Genomic DNA, 14,805 nt, shown 5'->3' on the forward strand with positions numbered 1-14,805 from the left:
GAGGTAAAGCACAACTCTGGGCTCTCGCCATTTTGAGAATGGGGAGCCCTACCCAATCACAGCTAAGCTTCTGTCCCCCTCCCACTGGAGATTGGCAGGATAGGGGGTGTACTCACCCCAGGACAGGGACCCATTGGTCCCTGCCCTTGCCCTACCTGTAACAACCCTAAATGTAGTATTTAGGGGCACCCTGAACCTTCCTTCCAGAGATCCCGATTCTGAAACCATAAAGAAGAACAAGAAGAAGACCTGCTGTGCAGCTGCTAACAAGAGGATGACACCAACTGACTTGGCCCCAGCCATACCGGCCTGTTGATCCTTGAACCTGCTCCTGCTAAATCCCGGCGTCTCCTGTGGTCAGCAACCTCGAAAACCCTGGATGACCTGACTGCCTTGCTCATCTAAAAGACTGGGACTCCCACAAGCAGTGGTTCTGCTCAAACATGCAACACCCCTGGTGCCAGCCAGGAACCGCGAATCCAGCACACTCTGCACCGGCCAAGCCCGGCCTGTGCCTGAGTGAACAAAGACCATGAGGACGTCCCCCGGCGATTGTGACCTGAAATCCAGTGCCCAAGGACCCTCCTCGACGCCCCTGACGACACCTGCAGCCTCACAACATGTAACCCCTCCAACCGTGACCAGCTGAGGGTACGATTTCCCGACACCCAAAGATACCCCTGCACCCTGCGCCCCACGGCCCCCTGTGCCCAACTCCTGGTTGGCTACCTAACCTACAGCTTCCCAACTTACCTCTCGATGTGGTGGTCGCATCTGAAGAATCTCCGGCCCCGAGTCTGCAGCCTTTGTTCAACATCCAGATTTCCCATTGAAATATATTGGGCGCCGACAGCCCAAAAGCACCCTGCACCCAGCCGCCCGAGTGCCACTGGAAGTGCAGCATCTGTCCTATCCTACTCCCCCACTTGCCCTGTGAGGGTGACCAGGAGCTCAGCTCCCACAGCCGCGTGGCCTGCCTGCTAGCAGCCACCAACCGAAGGCCCCCAATCCTCCATAGGATAACATTGGGCCTACTCACTCTGCACCCGGCTGCCCCTGTGCCGCTGAGGGTTTAACAACTGTACTTACCTGACCCTGGGGGACCCCTGAGTTTACCCCCAGAACCTTAACTCTGCCAGCCGAGTACTTACCCAAAGACCGACAACTTGATTTTCTCCATAGGGGAACATTGGCTGGGTTTCGCTAAGAATTTCTTTTGAGTGTCGAGTTTTGCAACTTTAAAATATTCACTAAAAATCAGCCGACCAACGAAAACCTAATTACTCACCTGCTACCAGGAGGGATCCCAGTGCTGTATCTTTGAGCCCAGCACTGAACCTGAAAAGTAAATATAACTGTAACTTGGCGTTAACTTGATTTTCCTCCGTAGGATTACATTGCTTGGTTTTCACCAAAATTTCTTCTAAGTGTAAATTTTCAAAACATACAAATATTCCTTCAAAAATCGCCTGTGTAACAAAAACGATTTCTTTCAACTGTTTACAGGCAATGCACCAGGGCTGAATCCAGGATCCAACCCTGAGTAAGAAAAACATTTGTAAAGTGATTTTATTGCATTTACTTAAAGCTGTCCTCTGAGCTCAATGTTATTTTGTGTTTAACTTGTGTTGCATATTGCAACAGCTGTAACTATTGCATTTAAAAGTCAACTGCTATTTGAAAGCATTTAATTGCAACATCTCATTCTGAGAAAGTATTTATGGTACCTACTTGTGGTTCTAAAATAAACCACTATATATATTTTTATACACAAAACAATTGGCCTAGAGGTCAGTTCTTGAGTGTGTGAGACCATTTGCTGACTGAGTGTGTACAACAAATGCTTTACACGGTCCTCTGATACTGCCTTACTGCTTGACCAAGGTACCACTTTAGGGAGTAAGGTTATATCTAACTTTAGCCTCTGCCATACCTCTGGGGACTGTGGACTCTGTGCACACTGAACCTTACTTTGGTGCAGTTTATACAGAGCCACTTTCCTACACAAATCGAAAGCTACTTCATAATAATTAAAACTCTTAGCACTAACTCATTTTTTAAGATAAAAGGAATCTTCTGTTTGTCTCCTCACCAACTGCACTCCAGAGATATACACTACAATATGAAACCTTTCTCAAGCAAATGCTCATAGAATTGTTTTTCTGCAAGCCTACACCAGAAATTCCAGCAGAAATCTGTCAAAATGATATATAGAGTACACAGTTGAAAGCTTTAGTCACAATACACACTTTCTAAAGACAATCGGCATTTACGTCATTGCACTCTGCGCTCTGCGCAGAAACTGTGGGGAGATGCGACTCAAAGAGGGTCACTGATTGGGAAGGGGAATGAGTAGAATGAGCAGAACACCAGAAACTTCATTCATTGTGATAAAATGGAGTCGTGCACAAAAATGCAGCAGAGCTACAACATATTAATTACACTTCTAACCACTCTAAATAAGTCATTTCAAGTGCATCATCAATAGTTAATCGATTACGATCATCTGCATCAGTAAAATCAAAAAGTAATTTGTCACCCAAAATCTACACATAACAAAACTTTAACACAGTTATAGTAAGAAAATGTCATATCTTCTCCCTGGATCCTATGAAAAATACTTTTGATTCAAAGATCAGGCTGGTCTTCAAAGACTTTTAAGACATATCCACTTCAGTCGGATAAAACAGGTTGAGTGGTCTCTAAATGGGAATTGCCTAAGAAGCATTTAAAAAAATGTATATTTTTATTACGTTTTCACTTTTTCAAATTAACACAATACAAACCAAATATGCATGGCTTTGGTACAATCAAGATAGCACAAAACAAAGATAGTAAAGAGAGAATAAAACAAATAGAGGAAATACGCTTCCAACTTTGGGCTGACTATCCGACATAACCAGCTACATATTGTAATAGTGCTTGACTTTGTTTTTACAGACCCCACACCCCGATACATTATCAATAGAGCCTTATCCTCCTTCACAAGAAAGAAAAATACACAAGAAAAAAAGAAACAAATAAAGAAACAAAGAGAAAAAAAGGAAAACATTGTGAGCTAACTAGCTTAACCTATACAGGCAGATTACTGTAGCCAATCCGTGATAGGAGCCCACATTTTGTATCCTAAAGCCCTTGCTTAAGAAGCATTTCTAAGGCACTTTTATGAAAGGTGTAGGTTATGTAGGGCCTACCTTAAAACTGGAGATTTGGTGTCCTTTGCTTGATTAAAATTTCTAAATAGAATCTTCCATTAATGAGAGGCTCTAGGAAATTAGCAGGCAGCCGCTTACTTGTTGGGTAGCTTTTATTCCCTCGGGTGCTCACCATTCACTTCCTAAGACTTTCTCGAATATATTTTAAAATTGTAAAGTACCATAAATTTTAAAGATGGCGCAGGATATTTTTTTTCTTTCTTTCATGGTGCTTTAAGAGGAAGTTAAATGCAAAAAGATAGACGGAATGCTGAACAATGTCGTACATTCACCCCAGGAGGAAGATCTGGGCCAAAATGCATCGTATTTTTTGCTCAACATGCCATTCCAGTTTAGACACCGCCATATGCAAATCAGTCTAGCCTGGCTGATGAGGGGTGTTACCTCAAAATAGGTCCCAGGATGCTTGTGTCCGATCCAGGGACTGGCTTTGCAGTTTGGGTTGGCTTGTTCCCATGAGGAGCAGAGTCAAGACTGATTTGCATATGGCTGGGTCTAAACTGGGGTGGCGAAGTGAGCTAAAGAACGCTGATGGATTCAACCAAGATCTGTGACTGAGAGTGAATGTCTGAAAAGCTTCAGCGCTCCGTCCATCATCTCATTGTGTTTGCTTATGTTGCCCTAAGTTGGCAAGGTTTGCCCCGATGTGTATTCCTTGCTCACTTTGCCACCGAAGTCTCAGGGAATAATAATAATGGAGCAATGACTCTGGAGGTTAACACATTTGCTGGGGAGATCTGTGTTTTGTCTAGTCACGGTTTTGAATCAAAGTAGCATAGAGGGTTAATATCTCTTCTGTAAAGCACATTATGTAACAAGCAGATTTGTATCTTATGTAAATGGATAAGTGAGCTACTGCTTTTAACACAGATTCTTTTGTTACTTGCAGTCTATAAATTGTAACTCTTCTAACATGGCGCAGTGAGTTATCAAGGACATGTGACTCCTGCATGTTAAAATTCGCTGTCTTATGTAACGCATCCTGTACATTGATTTACATAGATATGATTTATTATCAATGTATAATATGTGCATGTGAGGAGCTTTGACTCCCTGAGTTGAGAAGCGCTATAGCACTACAGCACTAGAAAAAAATAAAAGAAAATAGTGGTATTTAAATTATTTGTGTAAATGTCGGGACAGTCCAATACATCTCACATTATTACAGCGCAAACATATCTGTTCAATACAGGGACTGAAAAAGTCAAAAGCATGCCTCTCTTAAGTACTTGTAAAGTGATAAGCTGTGTGCCTTTGCTTCTCCTCCATATTATTTGCATCTAGGTGTAAGGTTCCAGATAACTCCCAGCCCAGAGTACTCCAACCCAAGGAGGCTTGATGGCCCCTTAACTTCGGTCTTTGTTTTGGCCCAGCTGGAATTTAAAATAACAAAGCCCCCTCACCTGCATGTTGCTGCTGGGAACGAAAGCAGACAACGTAAAGGGGGTGCTGAATGTGTTCTAGTGTCTGAAAATTACAATGGGACGAGTTTGGCATATTTTCGTAGGGCCCAACTTCTTGACAGTGTAGACTGTGTCTGCCCGGTGATGAGTGGGTAGACGACATCTCACCTTGTGTACCCTCTACGTGTGCCCTGCTGGTAATGCAATACACTTGGGTGCCAGAGTTTACTCCCGTGAAAGCCAATTGATTTCACTGAGGGCTAATGTGATTGTGTCACACTTGTAAGAAGGCCTGCAGCAAGTAACCCACTTCAGTGGAGTCGGTGGATACCAGGGGCTAGCCCGGGAGCACTGCTTCTGTTGAAAGGTGAAAGAAAAAGAGACTGAAAGGCGTTTTTGAAATTTGGTCCCAGAAGGACAGACTTTTCTCTGAAGTGCAGGGTCTGTTGAGCTGTCGATGTCACTGTAACATTTCATGGACTGTGCTGTTGATGATTCAAGCAAAGCCATCAATATTAATTTAGGAGAGCTATTCTTGGACCGGTTGTTGTTTAGTCACTGGTGATGAGCACATCGTCTTCCTGGGTGGGGTGCTGTTTGACGTGGCCTCATCTAGGTTGGATTGAAGCAAGGCAGCCCTTCAGGCAATCGGAGTCATCACCTCATGAGCCTTTCAGAAACCGTTGTGTGACTCTGACATTGTAAGCTGGTGAGACTGCTCCAAGGGGCTCCATGTAAAGGTTAAAGTTCCTGGTCTGAGAATGATTCTGTTGGTGATGTCGCAGAAGAGGTGTATGTCCTCTTAGCTGGAGGAGCTCATCTGGACTATGTGGCTTTTGCTCTACAGGATTACTTGAGTAATTGCGGTACTATGGTGTTGGTAACCCTTTTGGTTAGTGTAGGTTTTAAGTAGGGCTCGATGGTCAATGGTGCTGATGGTTGTGCAAAGGTTAAGTGCAACCTGGAGGTAGGGGTTACCATCTTTTGCATTTCTAGAGTACCTTTAACCACTTGGATGGATTACCGTAATGCACTTTGAACGGAACCCAGACCAGCAGTCTTGAAGGAGGACATTGACTTTGGTCTTAAATTGGAGTTGTTGAACAGCCTTCTCAATGAACTGTACTAGAATTGGGAACTGAATGATCGGATAGTTAGTTTTTGCACCCGTGTTTGTAACTATTTCCACTCACGTCTCAGGGTTCATTTGGTGTCCACTTGTTCTTGGCTTTCCCTTGTTTGGCTTGAGTGGGGCCTGGGTAGATAACTAAATGGGTGGATAACGTTGAATAGCATGGAATCAGTGTCTGAGTCTGATATGGTTGTCAACGACAATAGGCTGTATTGGAATGTGTCCATTGAGGATACTTTTAAAGAATTTGCTTATTTTCTTTGTTGGCTCTGGCTGGCATTGGTAGGCGAAAGTTGTGTGAGTAGATAATCGTCAATGGCACCATGGTTGATCCAATCCATATTTTGTAGTGAATGAAAGCTGAGATTGGATTTGTGGGTGTATAGGAGATCACAGATGTATTTTTGATGCTGGTACGGAATGTGACAAACAGCTATGTTGGCTGTGGCTTACTAGTAGAAGAAGGAACCCTTTATGGTCTTGGTGGATACATCACGTTGGAGAAGTTTCAGAGGAAGATATTGATGTGGAAGCTTTATCTAAATGTGTGATATTTGGTGACAAAATATTTTTTGAATACTCATTTTTATAAGGAATATAATTGTAATCAATAATTTCATTCGGAGGCATACACATGTATTTAACAAAGGAATTTAGTTATGTGACATTTTCGGGGATACACCATTTTATTAACATAGATGGCTGTTTTTTCTGATCATCTTGCTCCCACTCTTTAAACCTCCCAATCAATATCCCCCTCCTTGTAAACACTTGCCACTGTTTTTGAGCAACACGGGACAGTGTGATGCTATTGGTTATTCTCTTTGGAGAGCATATATTGTGAGTAAAACATTTTGATTGTGTTTCTAAAGTAAGATTCTGAAGGACACTTCCGCTGGGAGTTCCGATGCAGTCTTGCTAGCACAATGATGTATGAGCCTTTCTTTGAAAGTGTTGCATATTATGTTGTACATCTCCAGGCTGTGCTGTTGCTGTGGAAGCTAATGGAAGATTTCTCCTACCTTAGAAATGGGTTAGTGTTCTAGCTATTTGTGTGGCAATGCTCAGTCTGATTTGTTCAATATGTATTATCACTAGTAATGCTATGCTGAGTTTGTAGTTTTGCATATTACGGAAGCATAAAATATGTATAAAAAACCCTGGTTTGGGGGGTGAGCCAGATACTCCCTCATCTACGGTCTGACTTAAAGACTTTTTAATTTTTCCTCTCCGTCCTTTGTTTATTAGCCTGATGACTTCCTCCTTAAAATCATTCTGATTTCTGACTATGTACTCTGTATTTGAGCCTTCATGGCATATATTTTGCCTTACTCTGTAATGCCGGTCATGAGATTTATAATATAACCCTTTATTTTTTCCTTGATCTAGAGTGTCCAGTGACTATTTTTATTACTCTGCTAAGTTGATTTGTGGGCGTGATGTCAAGGAGGGTGGTGACTCTTATTGCCAGGTCATGGGTGCCAGAGCCAAGCTGCAGAAAGTACATTTAGGGTTGATCAAAATATTGGGGTTTAGCTGCCACATTGGCAATGGAGTAATCATTGTGTACTGCATTCATGGTTACAGAGTGAGAGGTGACAGCAAAGCATGCAAAATGAGTTCAGTGTGTTTTTTTGTGTTAGTCTGATAGTTGGTGTTGCTGTGTAGGCCAGATGTGTAAAGGTGGTGTGCTCATGTGTGGTGTTTGCATGTATGTGAGATGATTGGGTTGGTGGATGGAGATGTGAAAGAATTCACGTGGGGTGTTGATAAGAGGAGCTGTGTGGCATGTCGTATGGATCTGGATCTCTGGTTCTTAGCAAAGCTCTAACAGACCAAAAAAGGTGATATCCTTGTCTATTTTGTCCGCCCTATGCTGTAGACACCCACCTTCATTGAACAGACTCCGTATTTGGGGTCTCGCTTCTCAAACCAGTCTGCATTTAACTGACCCTTAAATACGATAAAGTAGCAGCTGGTTAATTTCCTGAATGTTGCATCCCTAATGATCGTTCTCAGTCATTTCATTTGCAAAAAGGGGAGCAGCACAGATCACATACTTTGTGTATGAAAAAGGCCGCTTTATTGAAAACAGGTGCACGTCAAAAAATTAAGCCTCTGACTTGTCCTTACAAAATTAAACCTCACTATACAACAAATCACCTACATTACACCCCCTACCACTAATAATCCCCCTCTCCCTTACATCTTAAACTTGCAACTTTGTAACTCCTACCCTGCTATTGAACTGTTGACCTTTACTCCCCTAACATGGTAAACTACATCTATTAACATCTGACTATCTATGTATCCTAAATCTTAATTTTGAATTTCTTTCTTCTTCCAGGTGTAATTTTATTGCCACCCCTTATTGTTCTGATTCACCTATGTTCACCTCACAAAAAGGAGCATAAGAGGGAAAAAGAACCAGGACTCCCTCCACTCATAAGGCCTGGCTGTATGCTAACACATGTATATTCAATTTTTAAATGAGTATCACAACATTCTTCTCCGGTGAAGCAAGGCTGCCTATCATGTCCCTGAGCATCACATTGTTCTTCTCTGGTGTTGAGCATCACATCGTTCTTCTCCGGTGACTAAATAGCCAGCCTTGCTTAATCGGAGAAGAAGGATGTGATGCTCATTTAAAAATTGAATATACATGTGTTGACATATCACCAATGCTCTCAACAATAATCTTAATCTAGAAACATGGCATCTTTAAACTGCCAACCGTCTTGCACTTGCTCCAGGCAACAACCATATACAAATATCCCCCCACCCCCTTGCGCACCTTGCTAAACAAAAACAGTTTATGGCAATTGCATAATTAAAAAGAACCACTTCAATGGAGGAAAAATTACTCACTGCGTAACCGCCACCATGGCACTTTTCCCAAAATGGTGTCTGGTCCTAGTGAAATGACTGGTTGGAATATGGGCTACCAACCCAACTCAACCAGCCCAGAATTAGCCCAAATGTAGCCCGGGCTATCCCATCTGCCAATGTCCCTGAGGGGCACATTTCCCAAGGTCAGCTGTCCCCCCCCCACCCCCCCCCCCCAAGCCCATTGGCAAAAAGGGGAGCTGCGCAGACTACATACTCGCTGTTTCAGTGTATGAAAAAGGCCACTTTATTGAAAACGTGCACATCACAAAATTAACCCTAGACCATAGCCTTATAAAACTAAACCTCACTATACAACAAATTCCATTGTTACTACCTCAACTCTAATATTCCCCCTCCCCCTTACATCTTTATCTTGCAACTTTGTAACTCCTATTCTTCTATTGAACTGTTGACCTTTACTCACTTAACTCTTTAACCTACATCTTTGAACTTCTAACTATCTAAGTATCCTAAATCTTACCTTTTGATTTCTTAATTCATCCAGGTGTAACTTTATTGCCACCCCACATTGTCCTGATTGACCTATGTTAACAGCAATAATCTTAATCTAGAAACATGGCAACTTAAACTGCCAATCACCACTCAGAAAGGAAAAGATTTTCTGCCCCCCTCCCCGCCTCACAGTCAGTGTCTTCCTCAGCACTTCCTTTGCTTGCACCAGGTATAGCTCCATCCTGTAGCCAGGCAAGTTAACCCCCCCCCCCCAAAAAAAAATCCCCACTTTACTGGCCATGGTCCCAGAACATGGTATGGCTGCAACATATCGGTCTTCACTTTAGCCCTCTAATAGGTCTTAAAATGATGAATGCACAGCTCTATGCTGCCACTCGTACCCCCCACATTCTCCCAGTCCAACCCTGAAAATCACCCCCGCATTCTCCCAGTCCAACCCTGAAACCCCCAACCATTCAGACACCCGGAATGCCCTGAAAAACATCCATGACATTAGTGTTGAAAACAAAATAGTTTCCTACTTGCCATTGCGTATGGCCGGCAGGACCGCCACCACTTTGCAAAAAAGTTGCCTTGACAATGCCTTCCTCACTGGGACTTGGCAACCCTTTTCTTTCGCCCATCCCTCCAGAATCCTCCATCCTCCTCCCCAGTTCCCTGGCCGATGGAGCATAGCCCCACTGGAACTTGCCCATAAATGCAGTACCCGCCAGCTTCCCTTTGATCGTGATTGTAGACATACCTTTATTAATCAAAGTTAGCATGTACTGCACATCCTCCTCCCTGTTCCAAACCTAAGTCTAGCCCTGCTGGCTATGAACTCCTGCCAAGCCTGCGCATATGACTTCCTGGTGGAGTTCGCCATAGAACCTCCCACCAATTTAAGCATCCTTTCTCACCTATGTTGCACATTTCTGCCGGCATTGGTGTCTTGACCATGTCTGCTTCCGTGGCCAGCCCGTAGAACCTCTCCTACTGTGAGACAGAACATTCGCAATGTCATTGTCCACCCCACGATTCAGAAAAGGGGGTGGTGATGAACAGAGTGTCTGAATTAAGCAGACCACTCTTACCCAGTCCAAAGATCAGGGCTTGATCCATCACCGTTATTTATCTCACTGCCCCATCCCAGCTCAGAACCTGGCTATATGCAAATTAGTCTGTCCCTGGCCCAGTGCATCATGGGAACAGGGCAGACCAAACTACCAAGCCAATTCTTCACCAGAAAGGAGACAAGCTACCGGGGACCGGTTTCTGGCATTTCAGCCTCGTCCACCCCAGGCACATGTCAAGCCCTGGAAACCATGGCATGTCTTATACAGCCCATCCCAAAAACTCTCAACAGTTTGAGCACCTGCTCGTCCCAAGCAGATGGTCTGTTGGTTGCATGCATCTCAACCATATCAATTTGGAACAATACCTTCTTGTCTGCCAGTACCCCAAAGCGTCACAGCCATTTCCAGGGAGAACAAATTAAGTAAAACAATGCTCTTTCCCCCTTGCTTCCATTTAACGGGCCACTCCTCCACACACCATCTGCCCCACCATTACAAACGGAAGCCCAGACCGCCCATGGCATTGGAGTTTATCTGTATATCCCAATTCTGCGGAGCCACCATCAGTATGCCATTGAACTCTTCCAAAAACCTGCAACAAATACATAAATCCTCTTTCACATCCGCCGACAATCTGATGTTGTGATGTGACATTGATGGCCCTGCTAGGGGCAGGTCAAGCCACCTGAAAAAAGTCCTCCCTGCCCTCACTACCCTGCATCCAAATTTATGGCAGAGAAGAACCTGCACTTCCCTGTCAGTTACTTTTTGCTTTGGCATCATAACAACAAGCAACAGCTTCATTTGCACGTTTTCGTCCACTGAGGGCCGGACCTCGTTGGATACTGAATCTAGCTCTATAACCAAAAAGGTACGCACTGTGCTGGGCCTCACTATTTTTTCCAATTCCAGCAGCATCCCGAGGTCACTCATGAGATCTTGAATTCTTGCCACCTGGTGTGGACAGTCCGTAAAACTGGGTTGACCCGCAAAAAAGTTATTGTCCAGGTAGTGTGTCACTGTGGCAGTCCTCGTCTGCCACTTGAAAACATATTGTAAAAAAGAACTTAAGTGCTTGAAAAGCACGCATGAGATGGAGCACCCCATAGGTAGAGGTTTGCCCACATACCATGACCCGTCAAACTGTAGGCCCAGCAACAGAAAATCCTCTGAATGCACTGGCAACAGCTTAAAGGCCGATGTGATTTTGCACTTTTCCAACTGGGCCCCATGACCGACTTGCTCCACCAAGGCCATTGACACATCCACGGACAAGATACAGATGAAACCTAATCCGATATGAATTCATTGATGGAGCTCCCTTCTGACCACGACAAATGTTGTATGACCCAGAATTGACCCTTGCCATTTTTCAACATCACACCAATAAGTGAAACTATCAAGTCAGGCATCAGCCATCCGCTGAAACGGGCCCTTCATTCTGCCCTGCTTCGCCTCCGTTATGAGCTTCGCCCGCACCTCCTGTTGGTGTGACTGCATTGACTTAAAATTCTGCACCCACCGATATGACTTTGGACCCTCGTAACCTAGCCTGAAATCCTCCCAAAAACTTTCACTTAATAATTCTGCATCCTCTCTGTTGGGATATTGGGCAAATCGGTAATCAAAGCACTTCACCTTAATTGCTGTATGAGCCCTTGTCCATGTTCCCATGGGACCCATGACCTCCTCTGATCCCGGCTGCCTGATTACCTTGCGGCCCACTGGCAAACCCCTGGTATTTATGCCATTGCCCTGTCTGTTGCTCCTGACTGCGGCCCCTCCTCCATAGCACTGCACCAGGGTGTATCTCCCTGCACATGTGAAGCACTTGTGCCAGAACTTACAATATTCTCTCGCACATAAGTCCTTCTTAAAAACCCAGCATGTCCTGAGCACACACCCTCTTAGGCCCCTCCCCCAACCCTCCTCAGGTGGGGTGTGGCTGATGGGCTAGTATGGTAATGGGTGGCCACTTGCTCTAAAGATAGTTTTCAGAAACTTCTCCGGGCCCATTGTCTGATGTCACAGGTCATTATCCAACCCCCCCCCCCCTATTTTGCCTTGGGGTCCCATGCTAAACGTGCCCAAAATTTCCTCATTGTATTTTACCCACACCTGGCCCCCGGACATAATCTGAGCTCTCGTGATCAGGTCCATATATTTCAATGGGGACACGCACCTCTCTGTATATTTTTCGCAGTGGACACTCGCAAAAATTAAGAATTCCGCTGTCCAATTCTCTATGGTTGCCGGCACCTTGGGCCACTTGGACAGCTCATACCCTTCCTCTTTGGAATCCTCTTTCACCCACAGTTCTGTGGAGCCACTTCAACACCTCTACATACTCCCCCTTATTTTCATTTTGGTAGCCAGTATTAAGTGGGCGTCAAGGAGTTTTACCCCCCCTCCCCAAAATAAGGAAGCTTCTGTTAAGGTCTGCCTCCACACTGGATCCAGCCATCTAACTAGTTGCAAAGGATCCACCATTTCCTTGTGCCGGGTTCCCCAATCTTCATGATGCTCCTGTAACGGACTAGGTACAACATTAGCGGAACCCCCATCCCCCTCCCCTCATGCATGCACTGCTTCACCTCCATTGGTGTTCTTCCCCCAAGGGCCTCATCCTCTCCCACTTCACCTTCCTCAAGATTCCTCTCACCATAGTCCAACTGATAAGTTTCACAGCCCTGTGGGGACCATGACATTTGTATTTGACATAACAGGCTTTGTGTCACCAAGCCCCTCTACACCACCTGAGGGATGCCGAGCGACTGTAATACGTACTCCGAACTATCTCCCCGCTATCCATGACCCCACATGGCGGCACTCCGTCCCGGGGGCTGCAGCAACCTGTGTGGGTTGCTGCTCGGTCGAGGCCCCACCAGACCTTCATATGGCCGCGTCGTCACCATTTTGCTTTGGTCTCCGTCTGGCCACCCTAGACCCTGCCATCTCTTCCTCTCGGAGCCATGCTGCTGCATACATGTCTCCCTAGTCTGCATGTCCGCTGTCTCAACGAGTTTGTAAGATAAAGGGCAGGCCCGGACTGGCCGTTGTAGGCACCGGGCAATCCCCCGGTCGCCCGCAAGGGTGGGGGCCGGTTTTGGGCCCTGGAGGCCGTTTTTGTTGCAGATCCGTTTTTGCAGCATAGCTGCAAAATCGGCCCTGTAACAAAATCGGCTGAAAAGCGGCCCTGGCAAAGCGCTCTCCCCCCTCCCGCCCGGGGGCGTGGGGGACGGCCGAGCACTTTGCCAGGGCCGGTTTTGGTTCCCAGTCCGGCCCTGATAAAAGGGTATGACATCTGTTTCAGGAGCAGCAATTAAAAGAGGAAGAATGTTGGGAGAAAGGAATATTTATGGACTTGTGTGGTCCGTTCTAGTGTTTTAACTATGGTGAAGTCTTGAAAGATGCTGCAGGAGTAGCAACAAAATATGTTATGCATAATGGTAGCCTCCGCTCTTGTAATGAAATACCTGTTTCTCTACGCTGTCTTGCTTGCCCATTCATGGAAATAACAGACATTCCGACACCATCAGATGACCTTAAAAATGGAAGTCCGCATTGTTCTGTAAACTCTTGCTGTTCAAACAGTGATGTCACCATAAGGCAGGGAAAGCCTGTTTACAGAACCGGTTTCAGCTGGTTAGTTGTCAATTCTCTTTTCTTAAGAGGATCATTTAATTCTGTGTTTCTTGAGTGAATACTGCATATTCCGTGTTGACATAAAGGAATCAGGATGTTAGGTTGAAAAATCTACCTGTGTCGTTGGCTTGTTTTTTTTTTTTTACACCTTAGTGTATCGGCCTGCATGACGTGGCAGACTTGCTGACAACTCATGGGTGCCACCTGTTTAAGAATGGCAACGTTCCAAGGGCTGACCCAGAAACGCCCATCTTATAGGTAGTAGCCTGGGTTCCAAAAGCTACATGGGAGTTGCCCTGGTTACACTGTAAAGGTCACTTTGCAACAGTCACATTCATTTTAATCAACCAAATGCTTTTTTTTATTTTTTATTTTTAAGCAGCTCTTTAGCAAAAGTCTTCCAAGTCCATGCCAATGAAGTGATTTAGAAGCATCTAGGAATCTATAGCAATTTAGTGATGAATACTTGAGGATTTCTTGTGCATCCTTTAAATTCTCAAGAAGAGTTCCCAAATGTTTTAGCACCGCAAGCCACTTTTTAGAATGACAAACCTTTTGCGACCCACCTACCTTTAATGAATTTGAGGAACAGTTATTTTTTTAATGTAACTGAAGAACCGTTGGTAGCACATTGTAATTTGCAGACAGCACATTTTCCATTGAAATGGCCACTACACTACCTTTACACAGACACACAGCTTTTGTGATGTACATAGCAAACAGCACTCAAATGACTAGGGGGGATGGGGGAATGGGGTTTCTGTGAATATTTATAATTTGTGCATCACCAATTAAAGTGACTTTGTTTTGAGCCAATTCAAATCTGTTTCCAGCACACTTCAGACATTTTTTCTTTCCTAACTGCTTAATGTATACAGTTAATGTATAGGCATTTACATTTTGCTGTGTGTTCCAAAATAAAATCCTTAGATTGTTACATTATTCACTTAAAAAACTCCTCTTACTTTCCTGTCAAAGAAAGAATAGTAAAC

General features: G+C 44.6%; 1 protein-coding gene across 1 annotated transcript in view; it reads left to right on the top strand.

The window, feature by feature from the left end:
* KCNK6 (potassium two pore domain channel subfamily K member 6) overlaps nucleotides 1-14,805 on the top strand; it is a 210,145-nt gene that overhangs the window by 137,343 nt on the left and 57,997 nt on the right. The gene's annotated exons all lie outside the window — the stretch shown is intronic.

This window comes from Lissotriton helveticus, chromosome 9 (genome assembly GCF_964261635.1).
Source record: "Lissotriton helveticus chromosome 9, aLisHel1.1, whole genome shotgun sequence".
NCBI lineage: Eukaryota > Metazoa > Chordata > Amphibia > Caudata > Salamandridae > Lissotriton > Lissotriton helveticus.